Source organism: Falco biarmicus, chromosome 7 (assembly GCF_023638135.1).
Source record: "Falco biarmicus isolate bFalBia1 chromosome 7, bFalBia1.pri, whole genome shotgun sequence".
In the NCBI taxonomy this organism is placed as follows: Eukaryota; Metazoa; Chordata; class Aves; order Falconiformes; family Falconidae; genus Falco; species Falco biarmicus.
The window spans coordinates 36,124,415-36,151,848 of NC_079294.1; the positions used below are offsets into that span (position 1 = coordinate 36,124,415).

At 39.8% G+C, this 27,434-nt stretch overlaps 1 long non-coding RNA gene across 4 annotated transcripts in view; it reads right to left on the reverse strand.

Moving 5' to 3' along the window:
- Positions 1-27,434, reverse strand: part of LOC130153057 (uncharacterized) — a 166,886-nt gene that overhangs the window by 35,236 nt on the left and 104,216 nt on the right. For 2 of the 4 annotated variants that reach the window (XR_008823196.1, XR_008823197.1), the window contains 2 exons: positions 19,585-19,718; positions 14,611-14,917 (listed from right to left, as the gene is read on the reverse strand). The exons of 1 other annotated variant lie outside the window; for it this stretch is intronic. This is a non-coding gene — a long non-coding RNA (uncharacterized LOC130153057). The remainder of the gene's footprint in view (positions 1-14,610; positions 14,918-19,584; positions 19,719-27,434) is intronic. One more of the 4 variants, XR_008823199.1, reaches the window with a different exon arrangement.

Consider the following 27,434-nt stretch of genomic DNA (forward strand, 5'->3'; position numbering starts at 1 on the left):
ATTACTGTGTTACAAAGCAAAAATTTTCAGCTGAAAATGAATTAAGTAAAATAAATTTAATGGAGAGACAAGGACAGAGATTCTGGCTGTCTAGCAAATAGCCTCTTTCACTCACAGTTTCAGTCTGCAATGTTAAATACTGATGGCCAATTCCTTTGCCACTTAAAACAGGTACAGCTGCAATGGCTTAACATTTTTCTGGGTCTGTATCATCAGGTGGCATCAGACCTTGTCCTTTGTTTATGAAATGAAAAGTGAGAAATGTTTTAAAAAGATACACCTGTGGACAACATCAGATGATAGCCTTGTACCAGTGGCTGACTCTCTTCCCTCTTAACAGAGTTAAGATTCACAAGAGGCTGTGCTTCTACATCAGAGAAGTACCCTACTAGGTTTTTAACTATCTTTTACTCTCTGCTACAACTGTGGGTACATCTAGCAATCTTCCTCCTGTCCTTCCATTACACAGACCATCCAGGTTTATGGTGGTCTGTAGCAAGCAAATACATCAGACAGGAAGATAACAGTATCAGCAAAAGATGTGCTAACACTTACTGAATGAGGCATAAGGCTATTAAATCTGTAACGCTGCAGCTGCATGAGAAATATTTATTTGCCTCCATTTTGGTATTCTGGCCAAGCAGATCTCTTTGGATTAGTAAATAGTCTCATTAAAATGAGCTGGTTTTCTTAGCAGCTGATTTTAAAGTTTCATCTTGTGAGGAAATTTTCTTGTTGTTTTGCAGATAAAAATCAAATATATTTCGAAAAGACTGTCTACATCCATGGGGGCAGAATAATATTTTGACAGAAGAAATGCCAATGTTTCTCTGCTTCGTTCTCGGCCAAAGTCACTCACCAAGGTATGGGAGGTGCTGGGGGAAGGTCAGGCCTTTGGATTTACGTGCATTTTGGCTGTTTCTTCTTGGCTTGAGAAGGTTATTTAGGAACTATTAGCTTCAATGAACACAGATATTATCTATGATTCTCTTTGGGTAACTGGTTTGCTTAGTGCTCTGACTAATGTGGAAATTCTATTTTTTTTTAAGGAGATAATGGTCGACAGTCTGACCAGCGCTGATCTCTTCTCTGGGCAGAAGTGTGTTGCAATTCAGAAGTAAAGCCATTATCAGTCTATGCACAGCAAGTAGTATCATCGTGAGGTGATTCACCTTCTACACAAGAGCTATAGATAAGATTGATTTTCATGTTACTGCTCCACTCTTCAGACTGCAGAGCATGGTATTGGTCAGCTGCTCCTCAGCCTCCAACCTGAGGTGCCCCAGGGTGGCACCTGGCTCGTTCTTCTGACACATTACAGGATCTGAGTGCCCAAACTACAGGACTATAAAAGCCTTACTCAAAAACTCAGCTGCCTGGCATGCAGTCCCACCCTGCCCCAACACAAAACCTCCATCTGTCCCCATTTGACCCAGTACATTAGAAAGGATGAGAGGGTTTTTTTCAGATGCCTCACCAGATGCTGCCAGATGTTGTCAGATGCCTTGCCAGAGTTTACCCTGCAGCTGTTGGGCTGTCACAGCTCCTTCTCTAACCTATTCCCGTGGTGCAGCTACATCCCACCCCTCTCTTGGAGCAGCTTCTCCAGTTCCAGCCAAAGCAGAAGCTTTGAGTAACAGACAGCAAAACTTCGGGCATCGAAGTGCAACACAGGCACAACAGCAACAGACAAAACAGACTGACAATTTCTTAAAGCATTCCACCTAAAAGCAGGAAATGACTATAAAAAAGCACTGAAGCACTGCATCAGCAAAAGGTTCAGAGATAAAATAAACACTGTAAACATAATACAGCCTTTCATAGTAGGAGAAAGACCGAGGGAGGAGGAACAGTACAGCCTTTGCTGTTTTGACTGGCATCACTGCTTGTCTCGCTCTGACAGGTTGCCAGGTTAAGGTTTTGTTTTGAATCAGTCATTTCCCTTTGAACAGTGGCAACTGTTACCATTGTTACCCTGTTACACTGAATATAAAACAAAATTTCCACCAGCAGCTTTCCTGCCATATGTTTATTCTAGGAGGCAGCAGGCATCTAGGATTTGGTAGCAATCACAGTGAGGAAATATTTGCAGGACCTGTCTCAACAAAATAATTACCTCGATCACAGTTATATCATACAGAAGAAGACACTGAATTCACAACTGTTGTTCATGTGATCTAACCTAAGAGATCTTACAATGTCAGGATTTTATTTTCTCTTTAATTGAAAGGTTATTATTTCAAGAATCATCCCTCCAAAGTGTAAAGCATACACTTTAAGTATTAGTCCTGAAACTCCATTGAGCATGTTTTAACTGTAAAATTATTTAACAAATTTTCTTGAAATACTTTCTGATTTTTCTCCACAATAAATCTAGCCACATCCTGGTGAAAGCAGTTATACATAGAAAAGTGATATGAGGGTCTTTAAACAAGGTTTCATAAGGTTTTCATATTAGCACAGCTTTAATTATAAAGACGTTTCTTAATGTCTCCAAAACTATCATGATTTCCAATTACTTATGTAAAACCTTTTATAAGACTCCTATTTACTTACACTGTAGTTTTTCTTCCTAATCTTTTAGACATGAAGAACTAGCTACATTAAAATCAATGAAATCTCTCTATAAGAATACCTTTACAGTTAAATCAGATTATCACTACAGTGCTTAGTAGTTCAATAAAACAGTTCAATAATGAGTCACCTCTCTTTGCCTAAATTCCTAGAATTAATGCCAAATCACCAGTGAACAGATTTACTTAAATATTTGGTAAGATAGCTAGAAGTTACTAGAAGTAGTTGAGAATACACTACCCATATGGTCTCCTGGACTTAAAAAAGCTGAAGTCTGATGTAATGTTACAGGCATCAGATGATAGTTTATTAATAACAGCTTGTATTTTTGAAAGAACCTAGAAGAGTTAGATTCCAAATCCAAATGCCCTTTAAAGGGAAATTGTTGCTAAATCCCATAGGTTCTTTTGAAATCCCAGACTTCATTAAAAAGTAGGAGAGGAGAAAGATACATCATTCTGACCTTAAAAGGAATCTACTGTCAATAATGCCAGCTGCTTGATATTGAATGAATGTTGGGGTTTTTTATGAATGAGAATAAGTGGTCTTCTTCAATCCTAGAATTTAGCTAACATTCAAATTCACTTTCTTGTAGGAAAATGAACTACTTATATCTAAGTATGGTAGCTTGTTTATTTATTATTCTGCAGGTAGTTATATCTAACTACTTTTGACTTGTTAAGCTGCACTTCACTTTTTGGACATTAACAGTTTCTGTGTGTGAAATTTATGTCATGCTAAGACAATTTTTACAAATTTAATAGACCAGAATGTGAAGAAAGTAGAGCTTTTAGAAGGTAAGACAAACAAGGCAAGGGTAGGGGTGTTGAGCCTTTCATGAAATATAAATGTAGGGTATCATTACAAAAATAAATATACAAGAAAAAAAAAAAAACAAACAAAGAAACCAACAGTGTAATTAGCCAAAATTCATTGTTATGGCAATGGATCTGCCCCAGTAGGGTTTACCTGCCCTTGGTTTAACAAGTAATTGGTCATTTCTCAGTGTCAGGTGATTTCTCTGGGCATGCAAGTTGTTTCCTTCAGTGTTTCAGCTGGAGGAACAAGCTATTAAGAAAAATGACTAGGAAAACAGATTAAAAAATAGAGGAAAAGGTTGCATCAGAAGGGGGCCCATCTCCACTTTTCATGGAAAACAATACAAGACAGGAACTCTTTTTTTCCCTATTTACCTCCCTTCGCCTCTATGTATTTGTTTTCAAGCTTCCTGAGTATCACAAAAAGCACCACAGAAAAAAAAAATAAGAGGAGGTAAGAGGAAGAACATGTAATAGATGTTAAGATATGCACAGAAAAACACACAAGTGAAAAACACACAAATTATATTCAAGGGGTTTGAGTTGTTTTCTTTTATTGGCTTGGGCTAAAGACTAACAAGCTTTTCATTACATCACATTATGTGTAATTAAAGCATCTTAAATTTGCAGATACTGAACAACTGATGTGGTGAAGCAAGTTGTTGGAAAATATGTATAAAGATGTTTGGACTGAAGTATTTGTATCTTTTCACTAAATAATGTTCAGTTTAATAAAATCTGACAGCTTCCTTACTAAAACTATGAAGTGATGTAGGACATCCTGCCTCAAGAACCCCTCAAATGTAAAATAAACAGTACGTAAAGAGGACACACTTCACCCTCTCAACCAAATGTTCCCATCTTTTGGCTGAAACAAAGAAGCTCTATAAAGTTAGCTACATGTCTCAATAATCAAGGGAAGGAATTGGAAAATAAGGCTGCCAGTTGAAACTGCAGGAGTTCTTTTGGCCAATGTAGTGTCAACACAGTGTTACTTTGGCCAACCAAGTGGCTATTGGAACAAAAAAAAAAAAAAAAAAAAAACCCCCAAAAAAAACCAACATAGACTTGTCAAAAGTACCCATGAATAGAGATAGGGCCAAATTTTCCAAAGGCAGAAACTCTTTTCAAGCAGACAAAAGAATCAGGATGAATTACACACCTGTATTTGCCAAAATGCCACATATAACTGTCTGAGGGCAAGTGGATGGGATGAAAAACAAAAAACAAACCAGGGGAAAATGTCCACTCCCCACGTTTTCCACAGAAAGAAGTACAAGTGGAATATTCTGTTCTCCAGTATTCTGGAGGCTGAAATTTTCAAATATACAAGTGAAAATCTGTGCAAATGTCATCCATGATATGAATTCTCAGCTTGGATCCGCACTGGCAATTTCACATAGGGAAATCTAATCTCTGTGTTCAGTGGTAATAGTTGCGCTTGCAAATGTGAGCACAAGTTTTTGTAAGAACAAAACAATCATTAAAGACAGAGGGTCAAAAGTGACCATAGAGTGCCAGAATCCTCTGTTGCAGAATTCTTCTAAAAGTTGATGACCCAGTGCTGACATTGGGAGAGAAGTAACATCTATTGAAGCCAGCAACCCCTCTTGCAACTACTTAACTGGAGGGCTGCCATCCAAATATTCCAGATAGTTGGGATGGTAGAAGTCTCCAGAGACTTGACTGGATTTAGGGAGTGCAAATAAACATGACTTTAACCTTTTATTTCATACTTATTCCCACTTTGATGGACCCCCTATACCTTCTCAAGCCCCTTAAATGAAATAGAAAATTGTTGACTAAGTCAGAAGACATCTGGCAGACTTAACAGAATGCACTGATGGTGTTCAGTGAGATCTGCTCCACAGAGAAGCATTACCTAGCTCTGTTCAGAATAAGCCAGCTGTTCAGCCAGTCAGCCAGGAGTCAGAGGTGTCTGAAGAAATCAGAAATACAACAAATACATACTGCCCTCGGATGAATCAAAACTGGCCTTTGCTGGCAAAAAGCCAGGCATCCGAAGAAAAAGGATCACCAGCTGAAGATTATATGTGTCTCTAGATGCATTTCCATATGGACATTTCTTTGGATCAGGATGATGGGAAGGAGAAGATTCATCAGTCTCTCTACATTCACAAGCAGCTTTCTGAGAAGTGGCAGCCAAAATGGCTTTGTGGCTTGCATGAGATTTGCATTGAATAACTCTGCTGCCAAATCAAGATTCTTGAATTTGTACACTCTCTACAGAGGCTATTTCTTGAACTGGAGGGAATCAGTTGTTTACATCCTTTTATGGTAAATGATAATATTCCTACAAATATTTTAACCTCCTGCCATAGGAAAAAAAAAAACAAACCAAAAAAAAACCCACATCATTTTTATGATTCAGACTTGACAAATACTCTACATAAAATAATACAATAAATTAAATATACAAGGCAGAACTGTGTGAAAATGGCCACTTAAAATGGCCTCTACCTGACTACCTGAGGGACTGATTTCGTAGGATTCAAACTGGCATAAGCATTCAGAAGAGTTTTAAACTAAGAGGCCCAAGGAAGAAGACTGGAAAAGAGTCATGTTCAACTCTCCGAGCCTGATTTTATTACATAGGCAAAAGAAAAGCAGTTTAAAGGTTCAGTAAAAAGAAAAAAAAAAAAATCAGCACAAGCAGTAGAGAGAGAAGTATAAGCACAGGATATAGGAGTAGTCATGGAGACAGTTCGGTTACCGAAAGGATTATACATGATTAAGTTGAAGTGGGTGAGGTAACAGAGAGGCAACTTAGCTGTTTGGAAACCAATGAAAGGTGGCAAGGTTACAAACCAGAGGAAGTGGAACCAACAGAGCAGGACACGAAATCAGATAGCAGAGCCTAACACGACATGGTGGAGTATCAGTCACAATTGGAACATGGATATTGAAATACATGATACTATTCTAAAAGCTAGGATTAAAATCAGGAGTAGAATACTGCCATAGTTTAATAAAGACCTCTTCTGCAAGTAAAAATTTGCAATAACATGGATAAAACTGAAGCTTTTAAGGTCAAAATCAATTTGAATGAAGGACTGTAAAATAAACTAGGGTCAGAAGTTTGTCATTCCCTTACATGGGTCAAATTTGAACCTGGATGAGGACATCATTAAAATGTTGTTGGAGAGAAAATGGCTATCAGAAACTGTATCATTGTGTGGACACATCAATTTCCCAGACATAGACTGGAAAAAAACATGCTACCGAATATGGTAGGACCTATTTATTCCTGAATGTGATAGCCAACATATTTCTTCACCAAGTGTACTGTGACTAATAAGTACCATTTCAAGAAAGGTTCTGGTCAGCTGGAAATGACAAACCAAGCAAAAGACCTGGGCACAGAACTTAATCACAAGATTGTTATGAGTCATCAGTATGATGATAAAGTGGAGTGTGATACAAGCCCACAGGAAAAGCAAAATATTTCCCATAGAAATAGGGACATATTAATATCATTATACAAGGTCACAACTGCAGATAGCGCTCTGTGTTATGTTTTGTACAAAAATGAACTCCTATGAGAACAGGTAGAAAGAAAGGCTAGTTATCCTTGCAGAGAACTGAGTCTCCTTTGGCTGGAGAGACAAAGATGGGAGTATGGACAAAATGTGGTTGCTCTCCATTAATTATGCCAGCATGAGATAAGAACTGGAGGACTAACTAGAGGATCACGTCAGGAGGGGAACAAAGTGGCCTGAATTAATTTAGGAAAGAAAAAAGAACAAATTTCTGTACAATCAGCTGCGTAAAGTCTTAAAACAGCTTCCTGAAAGAAGTGCAGGAGCAAAAGTTAATTCTTTGGCTAATGATGAAAGATAGTAAGGTTAGGAATGGGTTTATGTGCTGCAGTTCATCCTCAGTGGAGACTGAAGACAATGATCCAGTAAAACCTTCCCTTGTTCAATGTCCACATATAATTATTAAACATATCTGAGATGCAGTTTTTCATCAATAGGTACCAAACTATTCATACAGGACAATTAATATATGTGTAAATTAGCATATACTTAATGCTTAGTTCTCTATATGCTGTACAAAGCTGTACTGATTTATATCAGGGTAAGACATAGTTTAATATGTTGGCTTTGTTTGATTTTTTGGACTATATTTAATAACACCCACAAGACCTACACTACAGAAAATCTGGGAATATGAACCAAATCTATGTAACACCAAACAGTATTGCACTGGCTTTTCAAAATGCATATTACATTTTTTTCAGTCCATTCTTTCTTTCTTCCTCCCATTCTCTGTTTAAAACATGAACATTAAATAAAACAAAAGGGTCACGTCTAGAAAGCAGAGGTGAAAATAGGTGTTTGCTTTGACATACATAGTTTAGGCTGTGTTTAAAAGGTAACAGAAAAACTATATATCATGTGCGTATTTCTCCTCTCTCTCACAGCCAAGCCCAATACTGTATGCAACTCTGTGTGGGGGTGAAGTTTTCTTTTAGATTTTATTGTCAAAAATGTTACAAAGTTTAAAAACACTAAAGACTTCTCTGTGTTATCTGTGGTGGACCTGTGGAATGTACTACTGCTAGCTGTCACTCAGTCAGTGGACTTTTAAAACGAATGAATCATTTTATGGCCACTGAATTATGACCACCTAATTTCTGCAGGTATGCAAGATAGAACAATGAATTCAGCAAGAAAATTGTATTTTTCAGGAAATAAGGTAACTGGGTTTGAGTATGGGGTCAGAACGGAATTTCTTCTCAATTTCAGCTATTCATTTTGGTGGATGGGCTTGGGGAGACTTCAGCTTTCCCTGACTGTAGGGCTAGTGGCTGTTGTTGCACCAGGACAAGAGAGGAGATGTAGACTGAGGCTCCAGTGGAATGTAGCTCTTTTCTCTTCAATATGGAATAGGCATCTTCCTTTGTACTCCAGATATGAGGACTAAAATCAGCAAAGAAAATGATGTAAAGCTGACATAATCATAAGAAATCTCGGCCTTGAGCTCATAGAGAAATAGGAAAGATATAATCTAAAATTCAGGTAGCTATTTATACAATATTCTCATCAATAATCTACAAAATTATATAAACTAATGAAATTTCATGACTAGGATCAGAACCTCAGTTCTTGCCTCTATGACCTTCTGACCTCAATTAAATTCAAAATTGTCATCTTGATAAAAACTCCCTCTCCAATCTACACAAAAAAATAGTTTGAATATTCTAGATAATGAGAGGACTTACAAAGCTTGTGTAACTCATTTGGAAATGAGTCCTCCCCAGGGCTCAGCGCTGGGGCCAGTCCTGTTTGATTCTTTATCGACGATGCGGCCGAGGGGATCGAGTGCAGCCTCAGTCGGTTTGCAGAGGCCACCGGGCTGGGCAGGAGCGCTGCCCCGCTGGGGGGCAGGCGGCTCTGCAGGGGGATGGGGACAGGCTGGATCCATGGGCCAAGGCCAGTTGTAGGAGGTTCCACCCGGCTCCGTGCGGGTCCTGCACGGTCACACCAGCCCCAGGCAGCGCTGCGGGCTGGGGCAGAGGCTGGGAAGCTGCCCGGTGGAAAGGGGCCTCAGGGTGCTGGGTGATGGCTGGACATGAGCCAGCACCGTGCCCAGGTGGCCAAGGCGGCCAACAGCATCCTGGCTTGTGTCAGACACAGTGTGGCCAGCAGGGCCGGGGCAGTGACCGTCCCCCTGCACTCGGCACCGGTGAGGCCGCACCTGGAATCCTGTGTCCAGTCTTGGGTCCCTCGCTATAAGAGGTATGTAGAGGTGCTGGAGCGTGTCCAGAGGAGGGCAACGAAGCTGGTGAAGGGTCTAGAGAACAAGTCCTGTGAGGAGCAGGTGAGGGAACCGGGGTTTAGCCTGGAAAAAAGGAGGCTCATGGGGGGGTTCTTAACACTCTCTTCTCCCAGATAACTAGCAACAGAACAAGAGGAAATAGCCTCAAGTTACACCAGAGGAGGTTTAGATTGAATATTAGGAAAATTTTTTTCACTGAAAGGTTTTTGAAGCATTGGAAAAGGCTGCCCAGGTAGGTGGTGGAATCACTGTCCCTAGAGGTGTTCAAAAAATGCATAGATGCGGTGCTTCACAACATGGTTTAGTGGTGGACTTGGCAGTCCTGAGTTAATGGTTGGACTTGATGATCTCTAATGTCTTTTCCAAACTAAATGATTCTGTGATTCTATGAAAGAGTTAATATGGAACTTGCACATTACATGTGTATTTCTGCATTTATACTAAGTATGCACATGTGAGATACACAGGTGGATAGGAATGAAGGAGGAAGGAAAAAAGATTCATAAATTGATTACACTTTCCACTTCCAGGTATCTACCCTTTTAAGGTCCACTCCTGAGATCTTAAGTATCTGTAAACCACCTCTCAAACCACACACGGAGCTACAACTATCACACTTAACTTCAGACTGCACTTTGAAGTACTTAAAATCACAAAGACGACAACTAGAGGGCACATACAACTTTCCCAGAAAAATCAAGCTCTGGGCATTCAGACTGCTTCTCTATGGACTCATGGAAAAATGCAAGAAGTTTAGAAGATAAGTCACAGGAAATGTAGTCAACAGCATTCTTCCCTATTACACCAGAACATGAATACATCAGGCTCCCACCGCCAAGGACATTTTTGATCTATCCGTCTGTGTTGGGCTCATCAGGAAACATTTTGTACTGTTTTCATCTGGCAGGGCATCTAAGGCAATGCGGAGGACTGCATAAAATCAGATCCATCAAAATCAAAATACATAACCTATCTCACTAGACACTAAGCTTCTTTTCATGATTACAGCAAGTCTGCTGTGATACAAGTCCTAATATTTTGAGACGTGATTGTATTGTAACAAGTAACGTAAAGCATTTTCAAACTGGAATCATGGGTAGATTGCTTGCAGTACAGCTGTCCATCTGGAAATTTCAGATTTTGTTTATCTGTTTTCATGGGAATTTTGACACGTCAAATATATGGGGTTGCAGAAAGTTACAATGCATTTTGACTACGCACTAGCTAGGTAAACACTTGTCAAATGAGGAATACTGAAATCAAAACAAGCTTTTGTGCGTTTCACTCCGTAAGTTACAGTCTTTCTGGCTACTGGATCAAATTTTACTTACTGCTCCAATACTGTTCAATAAGAAAGGCAGCACTCACAGGATTGCCAGTCCTATAGCATGAAGAGTTGCATTTTGAATGGCGTTATATGTGTATAACAATAATAATCTTTCTGCCCTATCCAAAAATAGAAGGAGCAGCTGTTGAGGCCCCTTCACTGGTAGTCATCACACTGGGGATGAGAGTAGACCAGGCTCACTGTGAAATAATTCAAGCAAAGTGTTTGGAAAGAGATGTGTTTTGGTTGTATACTGGAAAATTTAGTAGAATTGAACTTGTCCTAGCTGTAGGTATGGGCTAAGAAGAAAGCATTTAGGCATCTATAGACACCAGGTTTGGCTTAGGAGTCAAGGCTCAAGCTGAGAAAAGAGTGAGTTCTCATGAAATATCCACCCAAACAATTAGAAATCCCTTGTGACCAGCTGTTCCTACCATCTTAGATTTACAGAAGACACACTAAAGAACCAAAGAGGAATTTAAAAGCAACAAAAAGCCAGAACAGTAGGAGAAGGTTTGGATCCCAACCTGCCTAAACTTGGAAAGGCTTCACACATCTACTTTTCAGCTTGAGCCCATCTGCAATTTTAAGTGTGCTTGTCAATTTAAATTAAACCTTTACAAGTAAAACCAAAAATTTATTTTACCACTAACTCTTGAAGTGTTATCTTAGCAGCTGGGCAAAACATTTGCACTGAAATTCAGACCCATTCAAATGGGTCCTGCATTCCAGGCTACAGAGGTTTATGAACCAGCCCATTCAAATGAAATCCACAACGAAGTTGTCTATAAACACAAGCTCCAAAATCTCTCTCCTCAGGCAGCCTTTCTTACTCAATACATGCTTCAAATTCCTCTTCTTCTGCCTCCTCTAATCCTCTCAAGCACTTCACACTTCCCAGAGTCAACTAATGTAAATGGGGACCTGAACTGTAGTGGAGACAGGACACGGTAACACAGTGTTGGTCTGGTTTCCTTCCAAGCCGAGAAAACCAAGCCCAAAGGTTCATTCATTTACCCTGTGGAAACTTAAGATTTTCAAGATTAAAACAAGCCTAACCAGCAGCCTACACCAACCATAGATCAGAAAGGGCCTTCACATGTACTTATCCTTATTTATTTTTCAGGTGCACAAAATGTATGCACCACAATTCTCTGAAAACTTTGCAAAACATACCACACCACAATAAGAAGCTATCAGAAAATGACCAGGACAGTTAAAGGAATCACCTGTAAATCAACCTAAAAAAGCACTCTGTAGTTTATTGAGTGGAAAAATGTAGCTGGGATGATAGCAGAGGGACATAAAAGCCTTGAAAATATTTAAATGTTTTGTCTGAATATTTTTTCCACAAAATTGTTTGGTCTTTTTTTCAAAAGAATTATTTTCTCTTAATATATACCTAAATTTAATAACTCAATGATAAAGAGAGGATTTAGAAAAATTAAATGAAATTAAGTATTTTGGGCATTAAATGTTTAATTTAAGCAGAAAAAATATTTTATTTGCATTACATTTAGATTTTTCACTGTAGTGGGATAAAAAAAAAATCACTGTCAAACATATATATATTTTTTTTTCATTTTGTAGTTCAGCAAATAAAGTGAAACATTAGATATTCATAAAGACATAATGGCAAAGTTTTCACTGGACAGAAGAGGCTGGAGCTTTCTACCAAGCACAAATAAAGTCTTATTTGTTTATTTAAATTCACACGAAAATTCAGTAAGTGACTAAACTCAAGTAGATACATAAGAGAAAAGAACTGAGACTTACTTCTAACTTATTACGTTTTAAGAAATGTCAGTCTCCGTATATGTGACAGTCACACATACATTCCCGTTCACATGCATCATGTGTTATATTGCACACGCATATCGGGTTGCCTAAATGTCCTACAACCTATGCATCTACTTACAACCCTACCTGAACCCTATCTGGTTCTATCAGGATCAGGTCACAGAGAAATGAAAGTCTTAATAAAGTTATGAATTTGATGTTGTCTCACTACTGAAAAACCGGCTAGAAATTATGCCTTGCGTTCTACCCCATACAAATGTCTGTCAAAAAGGCTACAAGTAGCCACTAGAAGAGATACTTCCTATGCATTAAACTTCACCTTCAAGCACACCATGCAATCTGCCCTAGTGATAAATGCGTATCAGCTACTATGTGATGAGGCTGAAATACTAAAGCTATAGAACACAAAACATGAAGACGACATTTGTTTTCTTCAAGATATTCAACAGCTGTGTTTATTTGGAGATTTTTTTTTAACAGATAGAAAGACATGTTGCCTTTTATGTAACAAGAGTAAGAACGCTTTTATATTCACTTTCTGAAGCCATTAGTTTCTGTCTTAGTCACTGTCAAGAGAGTGCTTGGTCTTTTATTTCTGCTACAGTGTTGCTATATTGTGGCTGAGTTTCTGCTACAATGCTGCTATATTTCTGCTACAGTGTCGCTATATTGTGGTATATTTCTGCTACATTGTTGTTCTATTGTAGCTATATTCCTGCTACAATGTTGCTATATTTCTGCTACAATGTTGCTATATTGTTGGTATAGTTCTGCTACAATGTTGCTATATTGTTGGTATATTTCTGCTTCAGTGTTGCTATATTGTGGCTGTATTTCTGCTACAGTGTTGCTAATAGAAATACAAGACTGCTGAAAGGCCTTATCTGTGACAGTAATTGGCAAACCCAGATTTCTGCATTAAACCTATAGGAACATTTCTAAGTGTTTTGGCACCCAGATATCGCAGCATTTGAAATGCCACCTGCAACACAGGAGTACAGCATTTCTCATGGCTTTTTCTAAGGCCAGAGTTATCTTACTGCACATGAAGCGCTGCCCTTCCAAGATGCTCAAGTGGTTCCACACAGCTCTGGCAAGTCCAGCCTGCCATGGATGCATCCTAACAAATCCTCTGAGGATTTCCCCTATGCAGATATTAGCAGCAAGTCACATAGCTCCTTTTGTGACTAATGCTCCATCTGACATGATGGCTAAGGGATGGCATTCCTCTTGCACTGCAAGAGTTTATTGGTGCTCAGCCAAGCATAAATTAGACATTTTTCATGTTGTTTTATATTATATTGCCACCCACCAGCACTAGCTTTCAGCCTTCTCTTAGTCTGTGGGCTTCTTCATTTTTTTTATTTGTTCACTGTAGCCTGATGGCAGGCAAAATTTACTAAACCATAACAGAATAATCTCTTTCCTGTCTAGTGAGAGAAACTTTACAGTTCTGGAAACTCTTAAGGTCTTCTTCATAAAGCTGATGAGCTTCTCAGCATTCTACAGACATATTTGTAAAATTACCTAGTCAAGAGTGATCCTAGCCAAAACCAAGATTTATTAAAACCAGAGAACACGGAATTCAAAGAAACAGTTTCCTGAATAGCAGTGGACTTAACACTTCAGTGAACCAGGATTTCTATGATGGCACACAGTAGTGGTGGGGTCAGGCACATAACTTCAGGTAGTTCCCAAAATAAGGGAAACTAATACATATATCACACTGTTCATATGTTTCATCCTCACCTGAATACACACTCAAGTATATATATATAGCTAGTAAGATACCACAGTCCCAAAATTCTTGCTTTTTATTCCAAATACTTTTAATGATAGATACACAAAATAAAACCCAGTGTCAGATTCCAGAAGAGCATAGCCCGTAGGATAGACTCATGTTACAACATCCACACAGTGCAGATAGATAAATTATTTTGTGTTCTGCCTTTAAACTTAATAAGTCATTAATAATAACAAAAAAATAAAATAAAATAGTGATTTACATTGCTGCAGACATCACCGGAGCAACTGAAGCAGGTTGAGAAAAAAGTGACAAGTTTTCATCATGTGAGAGTTTCTGTTTCTCTCCAGTTCTACCATTTCTCCTAGCAAAAGGCATTACCTCTCCATACAAAATTTTGCCCTACCTTCGTTTACGCAAATACCTCAGAGACATCAAAAATTCAAAATATCTGTTATATATATGCTTGTTAGCTTCTCCTATGATTAGTCCCATGTATAGATAAAAGACAAGGAGAATGCAAAGATTAAATTGTCACTAACCTTGCTAAACATGCCAAAGACTGCATGCAATGGAAATGTCCGGACAGAGATCCTGGCTTTATAGCACAGTAAGATTTTCAAGACCATGTCTTGTAGGGTCACAGTTGCTGAGCCAAGCCAGCTCTGTGTCATCTCCCTGATATTTCCTGAACTGAATGACGTCTGCCCACAGCAGGAAAGAGAAGGTCAACGTCCACTACTGGCAGATGTGCTGGAGAAAGGCTGGATTTTGAAGACAGACATGCCATGTTCAGTCTCCAATGGGAAGTTAAAGAATAAGCTGTTTCTGGCCTCAACATTTCTTAGGCTGTGGGAAAGAGGAACAAAATCTATACAATAGTATACATTTTCATGGTAAATGAGAAAAAGTTATGCAGCTTAAAATGCTGTTCTCATGTATTCCTCAGGTAATCATTGCCTCCATATGTTTAAATATACGTATTGATTGAATTCTAGATCATTGGCTGTACATGCTTTCATCAAAATGACTCAACCATAACTATTTTCACTGGAGTTAGGCACAGGCTGCATAGTTTCCAATCCAGTCTTATTCTTTGTCATCTTTCTTATTCTTAGCTCTGAAATTAAGGCCTTATGTTTTAATAAGTGAAGAAGATACAAGATACACTACTTCCACAATCCAATAAATTTATATGGTTTTTTTAGGTATAGTCACACTGGGCTGAGTCTTTATTTACACAATGGTTAAGGTTTCTACTTATTAAAAGAGATCAAATATATACTGAACTCCACTTTATCCATTGCAGAAATCAACTTCAGAGTTTTGTTATGAAGCTGTAAAACACAGCACCAAGTAGAATCACAGATTCCAAAACTCTGTCAGAGAACCCCTTGGGCACTTCAAGAAAGATTAAATCTACAGATTATTCAGGACAAAATAACTTGGCTTGCTTTTTGGCACCAGAAAAAAAAATACCACCATTTCTAAGACCTCAGTTTCAGTTTGCTCCTGATTTCCCAAACATCTCAAATTCTCACTGCTGGAATTCCTCATGGCTGAATTCCTTCCAGTTTTTGTTGAAAAGCCTTCTTTATAGAAATATCATGAAATTATCTGATGGCAAAATGGAGTATTTTCTAAACCCACATCTTAACTATCTAATCCCTGCATTTAAGCCTTCATCTTCATTTCAGTCATAACTGAAGGCTCCAACACTGATTTAGGGAAGTCAGAGGATTCAATCCCTTGATTTAAAATAAGAATAGCAGCAATATTGCACTCTAACCTTCTGCACAGCAGTTTCAGGCTCTGTAAAAGTATCCCCACAATATACTGTGACAAGAATGGGGAAAAAAAGCACCCAAGCATCCCCTCCACCTGTCTAAGAAGGGCAATACAGACGAGCAAAAATATGCCCAGGCAGCCTCTATAGGAACCAAAGGACACGGGAAGGCAGAAATCTAGGTGGAATATCCCCATCTGTACCCTCAACTTCACAACCTCTCTCACTCACACAGAAGTAAGATTCATGATCAGGATAATCCTTTTATGCTGACCTGCTGAAACATCCCATAAAATATGCTATCCGGCAGCTATAGTCCAAACCATGTTTTTGAACAGAACTGCCCCATACAACTGAACATTTGTAATTCACCGTGGCACCAAGACTGCATAATCTCAAGCACATAACACCAATTTATTGTGCACTGCAATTTCCAAGCAATATAAATTTATACTTCAACTAGAAACACATGGTCTCTGTTACCTGTTCATGCCACTCCCTCATGCCCACATTAACTTTCCTTTTTTCTCATTAGTTTTCAGTTGGCAGTTTCCTCATCTGACACCTTTTGCACCAACATGAACACTCAAGCAATCACAAGGGAGGGATATGAAAAGGGCAGCTGACCCCCTTTTGGCAGTAGTACAGGTCATTTAGGCAACCACAGCCTCTGTCCCTCAGTGACTGGTATCAACGGCAATAAGCCAGAATGGTATTTGCAATGATGCAGTGGCAGAAACAATAATCTGTGTTTGCATTTATGTGAAACTGTGAGCCTAATATATTGGCACTGACTGGTGCTGCAGCAGGTGAAAACTCAAAGACTGTAATTTTATTTTAATTTTTTTTACTTTGAAATGTCAGATACAACAGCTGTACTTTCAGGTACTTTTGTACTCTTGCTTGTCAGAAATGTGGAGAGAAAAAAAAAAGCAGTGCTAGAAAGAAAATGGGTATTTTTCTTTCTGGATAGTATTGCCTTCCTTTCAGAAAAGCCAACTATTGAACATTTTTGAAATTTGGTAAGAGAAAACCAAACATTTTTGGCCAAAGCCACACAAAAATAGTTTGGGGTTTTCCCACAAAAAGCCCTGCAAGTTTCTAAGAAATATAGATACTATCTGGAAGTACATTCAAAAAAATCTTTTTCCCATTCAAATAAAGATTCAGGCTGAAAGGTCATTTGGGGTAATCTTATTTCATCAATTATGCTATTTAATCTAATTTCATCAGAAGGAAGTCTCTCATCAACTACTGTACCTAAAACAACCACAACCCAACTCTCAGGCTGGCATGGGAAAAAAACCCAGCCATTTTTATTTGTATCTGCTGTAGTGGGAATCGCTGAAAAACAAATCAACCCAGCACCACTGGTAAGTGGTATTGCACAGAAAGCCAACTGCTGATTATAAATTCTGAACAACAATAAAATGTTCAGTCCCATCTCAGATGAAGCTAAAACCAGGTAGAGGTACCAAAGATAAAGAGGACAAATTTCAACTAAGTATTGAAGCACCTTACACTGACCAAGAGGATTTAAAAGCCTGAAAGCATTTGACCTCAGTTTGAAGAACTTTGCAAAATTTTACTGTTGACTTGTCGGTAGTATTTGACGAAACAAGAATAAAATGCATAATCACTTATTACCTATGTGTGAGAATATATCTATACAGCTGAATACATAAATAAGGTATATTCTATAATCCAAGAAAAACAATAGCATATTTGACTAAAAAAGGATATTTTTCACTGAATTGTTCTCCATATCTCTAACAGGTTTTAAATTCACACAGACTTGTAAGACACATATTCAGAGAAATATGGAGAAGGAGAAACATGTGGGGAGGGGCAGGAATCAGAAAAAAACAGACTTTACATACACTCTTAAATAAGTGTACACGCAGATAACAAAAAATTAACTAAAATTTCAGGAACAGAGCACTTGGAATCTACTATTACACTTCCCAATACCACAGATATAGGCAAAGTCAGAGCATGTGAATTAGTTTACTTAAGTCTAAGATTCCTGATATTTTTCCAACGAACATTTCAGACTCATTTCAAAAAACACACTTGAGACAGATTTTCTTCTAGTGTTTGCCTAAATGGCACTCTTGCCTCTGCATAAGAATGCTTCACTGTTTTCAGATCCATTCCAATACTATTCCCAGTGTTTCACTTTGAACTGAAGAAAATGAGAATTCTGAAGGCGCACCCTTTTAAAAAAACTGAGTCACATCAGGTCACAATGATTTGGCTTAGATGGCTACATAAAACAGTGCAGTTGGCACAGATCTGCCATAAACAGCTTGGTAGTGATTTTGAATGAAAATGTGTATGCTTGGAAGCCTGCTGAAAGATGAACATGGAGACGTAGATTTCCAGCTCTCAATCCTATTCTTCATGCTGGCAAAGCACCTGCATGTTGTTACAGGCAAATGCCAAACTCTTTGTTTGGAGGCAAGAGTTTACTCCCTCCCTCATTTATACCCACTTGCATGGCACTCTCATGCAGGCTTTCTTCTCTGTTTATTCTCAGTTTAGTGCTGTGACAGCCTCTCTTGTTCCATCCCAACAGTAAATCCTATTTTCAAAGCGCCTTACTTCTCAAGAACCACACTGTAAGATTCACTGTATCCTCATCAGAAACCACTTTTAAGGATTAGCTAGCAAACCTGGGGTTCAGAAATTTCTGCCAGTACCAGGATTATACCCCAACTCCTCTAAGCAATGCTGAGAGCCTTCCAGCTCCCACCTTGTCACAGCTGGGCCCTGAAGAGGACAGAACTGAAATTATTGATGTGGCTCTGTGCAAGCAATTCATGCAGAAGGCAAGAGGGATGAGGCACTGTTTTTCCCCAGTTTTACCCTGGGATAAATTCACTGACTTGAATGGAGTGACCCTGGAGTAGAATTAATATAATACAGTGATAAATCAGGCCTATTGATTCACTGACAATGCCCCTGTAGGACCTTCTTGAGCAGCCAGCCTACTGAACATTGCTTGCAGCATTGTCTTCCCAAGCACTGTGCCATGCCATTTCCACAGACAAATTGCTTCCTGACACAGCAGAGACTGATCTCCATGCTTCCTGCTTAGTTAATGCATTCTAACCACATTGTTTTGCACTGGTTGCCCTCTAATTTGTGTGCAAAAGGATTTTTGAGTCAAACACACAGCCCTCAGCTGTGGCAAATACATGTGGAGTCTTGAATCCTGAAGCATCCAAAGATCACATGAGTTACAGATGCAAAATGTATTTCCCAAACTAGTTTTATGATTTGATTATTTGAGAAGCCAGGAGAGAAAAGATGGATCAGACAACTGGAGCCAAGAATGCTTTCTAAGGAGGCAATGATAGCCAGACTCCTGGCCTTGAAGCCCAAGGTAGCAAAGGGTGCCCTGAGGAAATACTTATACATCTCTTGGCCTCTTTTGAACTCCACAAAAATTTTCTGCCTTTTGTTTTCAGACAGATATTAAACCCAAGAGGCGGCTTTAGACAGTGAAAAATTATGTCTGGTCATAATTGCTTGGTAATTAGCAGCTCTCAGCGGCAGCAAGCCAAATAATAAACTTTTCTTCCAAGTATATCTAGTCATTGTTTTGATGACACCTTTCCAAATCAAGCCTTCTCATTTCTGGCCAATGTCAAAAATGCCACAGGGGTGGGACAATGTGAAATGAAAATCAGACTCCTCTTTGGAAACCAGATAGGAGAAAAAATACCTTAAGAAAGTGCAAGAACCAGCACTGTTCCAGTCTTCTTTTAACAATTCCAAGAGACCTTTGCTGGTGGAAACATTCTGGTCTTCTCCTGGAGTTCCAAAATGTCAGTAGATTATTTGGTGTCCCAGGCAAATCTATAATGAGAGAAATCAAAATTTATATTCAACAGACTTATTTCATGCCTGCCCTGAGAAGTCCTGCCAATATTTAGAGAAGGAAGGCAACCTGAGAAGGAAGATGAAACACAGACCTCCACTTCTGCAAACTGCTCCACCACTGTGAGAAGATGACAGAGAATCTGGGAGTGTACATCTCACCGCAGTCTCCCAACTAGTCAATAGATACAGGCACCGCTATGAACAGAGTCCATCTGACATTTTACACATATGCTTTAGGATAAGTAAAGCTGGTACCTACAGTTCATTGACTATTTTAACTGCATATCCACAGTCCAGATGTCCCTCCATCCTCTAGGAAACTCCATCAAGAGGATGGGGAATACGATTAAGGAATAGGAGTATGTACCTATTTTTTAAGCAATTCCAGACTCGATGGAGCCACTCTTCTAGAGCCCTCTACAAGCTGAATGGGGTGTTTTGGAGGTTCCCCTCATCTTCCAGTATACACTTCCATTCGTTTGTAAAACAAAGCAACTTCTACAAACCAGGAAGGCCAGGGGAAAAAGAAAGCACAGATTAACTACAGATCACATGTATTTACTTTAAGACTTCGGTGCTAGTCATGGTCTCTATGCAAATAAAACAAACTAGCACATTGACAAATTAACTAAACTTGAAGGGATAACAAGAGTTGAAACTATTGCAAGTACACAATGTGCACAGAAATGCCAAACTCAAGTTCTCTGAATTGTAAATGAGACCTGAGGGTCAGGTTCTGTCCCAGGAAACACATCAGAAAACTCACCCAAATAAGTGAAGTTACACTGCAATAATCCAGTGCAGGACTGTGTGGGCTGTCTCTTCCCTGGAGAGTTTTTCCCACCCTTTGGGCTCTGAGTATTCGACTTCAGCATTAAAAGCGCTGCCTTCTTGTAAACTCAGTCATTTGAAACCTTCTCCTTCCTCTACTGTTTGCTTTCTTGATGGAAAAACTAAACTTCATCCATGAGAACACAGCATCCTGGACAGCCTGACCTGCACTCCTTGAACTCCCTGACTTCTTCATGCAGAGACAGGTGTCTAAAACACCAATGGATGCTCTGCTTTAAATAACTACTGTCCTGCTGAGATAGCTCAAAAAGGATACTCCTCACATTTTAGTCTGTACCTTTAGGTCCACGGTTTAAGCTCAGTCCTGCTCTAATTGCAGATACAGTAGGGAGGAGTAAAGTAGAATCTCCCTAAATCTAAAGAACACTCTATTTGCTCAGCCTAAAGGCACAACACCTCCCTTTAGGCATACTTCCCTGTGATTGCCACAACTCCCAATGCCTTAGGGAGGCTTTCTTGGATGGTCCCTAGTCCAGGATAACCAGCATGCACTTCACATACTCCTCTGCTTGCACTCAGCCTGCTGCTACAGCTGGACCATTCTGACTTTACATACCTTCTGCAAATCACCAGCATGAACTTCACATACTCCTCTGCTTGCACTCAGCCTGCTGCTACAGCTGGACCGTTCTGACTTTACATACCTTCTGCATATCACCAGCATGACGGAGAGGGATTGCTCTATCTACTTCCCATTTCCATCTGATATGAACTTGGTGCAAACTACAAGTACTTTCATAAGTTTTAAGTTGGCAGAGAACTTACCAGGTGATCTTCCAGCAAGGCTTCTTTTACTCTTGACCTTCACAATAGGTGACAAATTTTAATTCTTTAACACTTTTCATGTAACTTATCTTTACTAGCTAAATCAATGCTGGTGATATTGCATAGATGTGCAAGGGAACTGCACCTACTTATACACGACCCTGGAAGCCTTTTTAATGGGATACCATGGAGTATACTTTGGCAGGCCACTGAAAACAAGTTTATTTTACTTGCAAGATCACATAGTCAGCTCAGCAGTGCTGAAATGTGGCAATGAATTCCTCTCATCGCGTAGAGATGATGATCAGCAATACTACCAATAGATAGGAAAAACTAACCAAGTCATCCTAGTCAGTGGATCTTACTTGCATTTAAGACTGACACATACATAGCAATTTGCCTCTGTTCTACAGCAGCTGCAAACTATTAACTATGACAATGAAGTTGATTTTTAAACCAACAAATATGATGGCTATTATGAAAGTTTTACCACTGTCACATGGTGTGCAGTCTTTAAATTCATCCCTTGCTGTGTGGCTGAACTTTTATTGATTTTTTTTTTTTTAATTAAAAGGAGGTCGTGTGAGGACAGAAAACCTCTTTGTCAATCAGACTGTGCAGTGCACAAAACTCTTCCAGAACTCTCACATAAAAGCCAAGACCAGCATACTGTACTTAAAGCACAGTGCTGCAGAGATACTACAACTGTATTTCACAGATAAAAAGATACTCCCCCTCATTCCCCATTGCTTCTTTCCACCTCCAAAATGTCATCGTGTTTGCTGAGTGCCCAGAAAATCTAGCACTGTGCCAACTGAGGGAATTTTCAATATAAGAAACCTTCAAAATTATACTCATGGCCCAAAGCACACACCTTTGCTGTAACACACTGATAGAAGCAAATCATATGAAAACCAGCTGTCAATCCAAGAGCTATGCAGAGAGGGAAAAAAAGGATTTTAGTTTCTTCTGACAGCATGGGGATGTATTTAAGGAATACTTCCAGTGGGATATCAGAAAAAATGTATCCCATCATGCACAATTGAATCATGGCCAGATTATTCTGTAAAAATCAAGACGCAACTTTAGATAATGTTAATGCTTTCCCCTATAGGCCCAGTGACACAGGACAAAAAAATTTTGAATGCTAGAAGGCCTTATAACTATTCATCTGAAGACCTGATTCCTCCTGGTTTCTATTTCCACTCATCTTCTTTCTCACCTCATCATATGAGCTACCCTTCTCCTTCAAAAGAACTGTGCAGAAACCCACAAGAGGGCACGATCAGGCAGAGAAGGGGGTGAGCCTCACTGTTTTACATAACAAAATCATATGCATCAAAACACACACACAACTTCCCAAATGTCTGAGGTTAGTTATCCTTCATGTCCTAACAAGTTACACCCACCTTTCCCAGAGGAACTAACTCACTCCATAACAAGTACCAGACTTCTGTTAAAACAGCAAATAAAGTAGGACCACCTACCACCCAATCCTGCAAACACTTACTGGTAGACAATCCTGCATGCCTACTGCCATGCACAACCTCGGAGTTCCAGCTGGTCTGCCCATGTTACTAAGTGCCATATCTCCAGCAAACGTTCCCAGAGTTATGCTCTATTGCTAGGTCAAAATCAGCCCAATTCTGCAACCCCTGTTTACAGTCAGCCTCCGGCACTGACTTATGATGGAATAACTCATAAGAATGAAACACAAGTTTGGATTTCAGGATAAGGCCCCTAGTCAACATGTGGGAGTATTTATGGTTCTGAGACCTACGTTAAAAATTAACTTGAAAACAGACAGTGTTTCCCTATGAGTGGCCTGTTTTCCCATGTTCCAGTTTGCTCTTTCAAAAAGACTGGTAGGCTAAGATATCGGTCACTATGTGAAAATGACAACATTCAATTAAAACAATAGCAATTTTCAAGTGACGCTTTTTTTTTTCAATAGTTGTATGACATTCCTAGACATTCTATTAATTAGCAGGCCCCGGGCAACATATTTGGTAAAACAGAACAATCTGGCCTTTGATTTTGATCCAGGCCTTACCCAAGATCACACAGAGGTAGCCAGGCTGCTGATAGATCCCCCACACAGAGCACACACCCCCAGCAAGCAGCTGTGCTAAGAACTGCATGTAAACCACTTTGAAGAATTCTCAATCCACAGAGAAAGAGAGAATGATTTATTAATTAATAAAAAACTGCTTGTGTTGGACTAGGCAAGCAGGATCTGTTAAATGAACTTCACTAATCAGTCTCAGATTTGTTTCTGTGTCTTTTTTTCCAGTTACCTGTTTCAACTTCACTTTAAAAGCCATCCTGCTTGAAAAACATATCCTGAATGTTTCCTATATTTCAGGACTAGGAATTCAAACAAGCCCATTACTTTCAAAGTAAGGAGGCTATTAATACCCTGATGTGCATCTGAAATAGCAGCATCTCATGTTCTACACCTACATGATGGTTATCTAGGAAACTGGCATCCTTGTTACATCTTTTCTGGGCAGCTATAGTTACAATCCATCAGTACGCTGGATGAAAAACACTGTCTCAACAGAAGATGTTGTAAGATGCCAGCTGAAACACTCAAGCTTTTGATACTCCCACCTGCATTAATAATTTCTGGTTGCATTGGATAAAGATCTGTGAGTTCCTTCACGTTTAGGAATTTATTAAGGTAACCAAAACTTTGGAATCTTTCTTACTTGTTGTATTATTCATTTCATCTGTAGACGATAATGGTCCTCTTACGTTAAGGATAATTAAGGCCTTAGATGGGCTTTCAAAGACATTTCCACATTTTTCAGTGATGTAGCTGTAACTAAAACAAAAACCCAAAGGGAAAAGGGGAGGAGTATTCAATCTTGAAAGCAGCCAGACTGGAGGAGATAGATTTTGAAGGTTTTATTGGTGGCCCTTAGAAAAAGGGAGCTATGACCTAAGCTTGAAGGGTAGTAAGGACTATGTGGGTTTGTGTGGGAGGGGGATAAATCTAATTTGTAAATGGTAAGTTATTAGCACTGACATTTGAGAATAGACACTGCATTGTGTTGATGATGAGAGCAACCTTAGTCTTCTTGTTAATGGCAATGATTCATTCTTTCCCACTCCACTATTGTTCCCATTTACCTGGCAAAGAGAATTACTTCTGTGCTCGCACTAGCTGATTTCTGGAGAGATTGTTCAGATGAGCAAAAGCACAGGAGAAGAAATACACCAAACTGGCAGAGTTTTGGGAACAGCACTAGTGGATCTCTGAAGGGGTGTGTTAATACCAAGTTGCCTTTCCCCCCTCCTCTACTCCCCCTTGCACCCAAGAAACCCCTGGCTCTCTTCTGCCTGACTCAGAGCTTTCAGCCTCCCCTCCTTTCAATTCCAAATTATTCCCTTAAACTCATGCTTTCAAAAATAATTAAGATATCCTGAGATAGGTGAAGGATTTGGAAGCTTTAAATTACCTCAAATCTATGTGTAACCGTACATTTAGTAACACAGAACAACCAACCTTGGATTTTCCACTACAGCCTTCTCAACTGCACAAAAGCAGCTATACCCACAACTGGCCTCCTGTGTCACATGGGACCACCCAGAAGCCACACAAGGGGTCTCAGCCAATTACCCTCATGGAAGTCCGTATATTAAGTTTTTAAAAAATTGTCTTAAAGCCATGGAATATCAGGACAATGCCCAGGAGTAAATCAAGACTCAAGCCTCCACACAGAGCTGTCTCTCCAACAGCCTGTTTTATAATGTGTCTGGCTACTGCATTCAGATTCTCTGTTTGTCACTTGGTGAAGTGCAAACCCAACACTTCTCAGGCTGCCTCCCCTCCTCCCCAGCAGACTGTGACACTGGTAGATGGGTCTGATCCCTGATTCCTTGCAAATGTGAAGTGGCAGAGCTGCATTGACGTCAGTGACGATACTTCTCTTTCTTGCAATTACCAGTCTGGCCCTCCCACTTTTACAAATGCCCCTGAGGGGATGACATGAAACACAAAGCTTGGAAAAGTACAGAACTGGGACTTGGGAACAGCCCATGGCACAGATTAGGGGACAGTAGTCATAAAGAGTTTGAATCCAGATGTGAAATTCCCCAAGGCCAGAACTATTCAAACCCTATCTCGTATGTGAAGCAAACAAGCTAAATTAACTACTGGGTCAACCTTGCCCATAAGACAGAGCTTTCTGTGAGCAACTCCACCCGAAGATCTTTGGGAGCTATTTACTTTGGGGCATGCAAACAGCTATATGTCTGCCAAAAGGTTAAAGCACATTCCATCCTTCACGCAGCCAGGCAGGGCCGCTGCAGCAGGCATGGCAGGCAAGCTGACCGACACACTGGGGCTTGCTCTGTGCAAATAGTTCTCGTGCCCAGTAGGCACAGAAACCACAGCTGCAACTCTGCCAGTGGAGCAGAAGGTATCACATCCAGGGACAGTAGAGGGCATTCAACTGACCTCAGACAAACAGAGCTTAAGTGGAATGTGATATCCTCAATTCCATCTTGGGTTTCAAGTGACAAAGTGAAGAGATCCATGAAATGCATACTGAGTCCCCACGCTGTTAGATGCCTACTGCATTGAGCTACATCATTCTCCAAGCTGCCACAGAAAGCCATAAAGGTAGCTTGGGCCTTGACCACACAGAATTCCCACAGATTTCAATGGGAATTTCAGTGTTCCAGTCTGGACTCCAAGAATGCAGTGCTGGACCCAGAGCTCTGACGGCTGGAGCCGTATTCAATATCAGTGTCTGGCAACACCCATTTGTAAAACAGTGACTCATTCACAGGCACAACTTTAGAAGGACAGACAGGATGACTTTAATCATACATTTCCATTTCGTTAACAAAGCTCAGTAAAACCAGATGAGGATCCTGGATGATATAGTTGGTATTAATCTAATGACTGCAGTGATCCACTGCCACAGTTAGCAAGAGTTTTATATCCTACAGAATGCATTGTACTAATTTGCTTCAAGAACATGGCAACTAATGGACTCCTGAGGCTAAGGACAAAATAATAGTTTAAATGCCCATGAATTTTATTTAGAAACACCTTTTTTTTTTCTGAAAATCAGAGGCATGGAGAGGAATTACAGAAGGTAGTTTGAAAAAGAACATCTTCAAAACTACCTAAGCGACCTAGGAGTCTAGCACACCAGATAAATAAGCTGTCATTAGCACTTTCCATTCATTGTAAACAAGGGAGCAAGTGCTTTGTGTAATGGACTGTATAGGGGGTGACGTTTAATTCAGGAAGATATTACTGCAAGCTGCTCATTTGTCATGGCTGCACAGCCCTTCCCACTGACCAGTTGCGTTTCCATTCAAACATACAGTTTTAAGTCTTTCCTTTTAACATTAGCATACATCAAGCCTCAGACCTGACAGAAAGCATCTGAAAGCAGATTGTTAAAGCTTGAGTTTGGCACTCAATTTTACTTGATGTTTTTTTAAAAAGAATGGGCAGCCTTTTGGGCACCCTTTTTCCAGATCACCATGTCTGGCTAACACTTCTAACGTATTCAGGGTGCGCTTCCATGGCAGATTCACAAACAGATGCAATTCCCTCTGCAAGTGCTCCAAGATGCCCAGATAGAGTCTACCTCTAATCCTAAAGTCATGTAACTGCAGCCCTGTAATGCTGATCCCAAGCTAATATATTCTGCTTCCCAGCAGGACTTACTAGTTCAGGCTCAGCCACATGCTAATGATGGCTACACAGCTTCCCATTCAGAGCCAGCTTTCACCCAGCCAGCTTGGAGCGTGGACAGAGCAAGTTCGTATCTGCCTGCCAAACCCTGAGTAGACATACCTTCAGTGACTCAAGCAGTAAGAAGTAGAACTGCAGGATAAATCTTGTGTAATATTCTCACAGTCCAGTAAAGGCTGGCCTTGCTCACTCATTTGAAGAGCCTGTCAGAGCCTGGTAGTTTGCTTTCTGGATTGGTATTATTATTCCTTATTTTGTGTATCAAAATTCTTCCTCATTGACGCTTTCCCAACTTCACACTGAGTTCTGCTCCACCTAAGAAGGCTGAGCACTGTCCTACTCAGGCACACGTT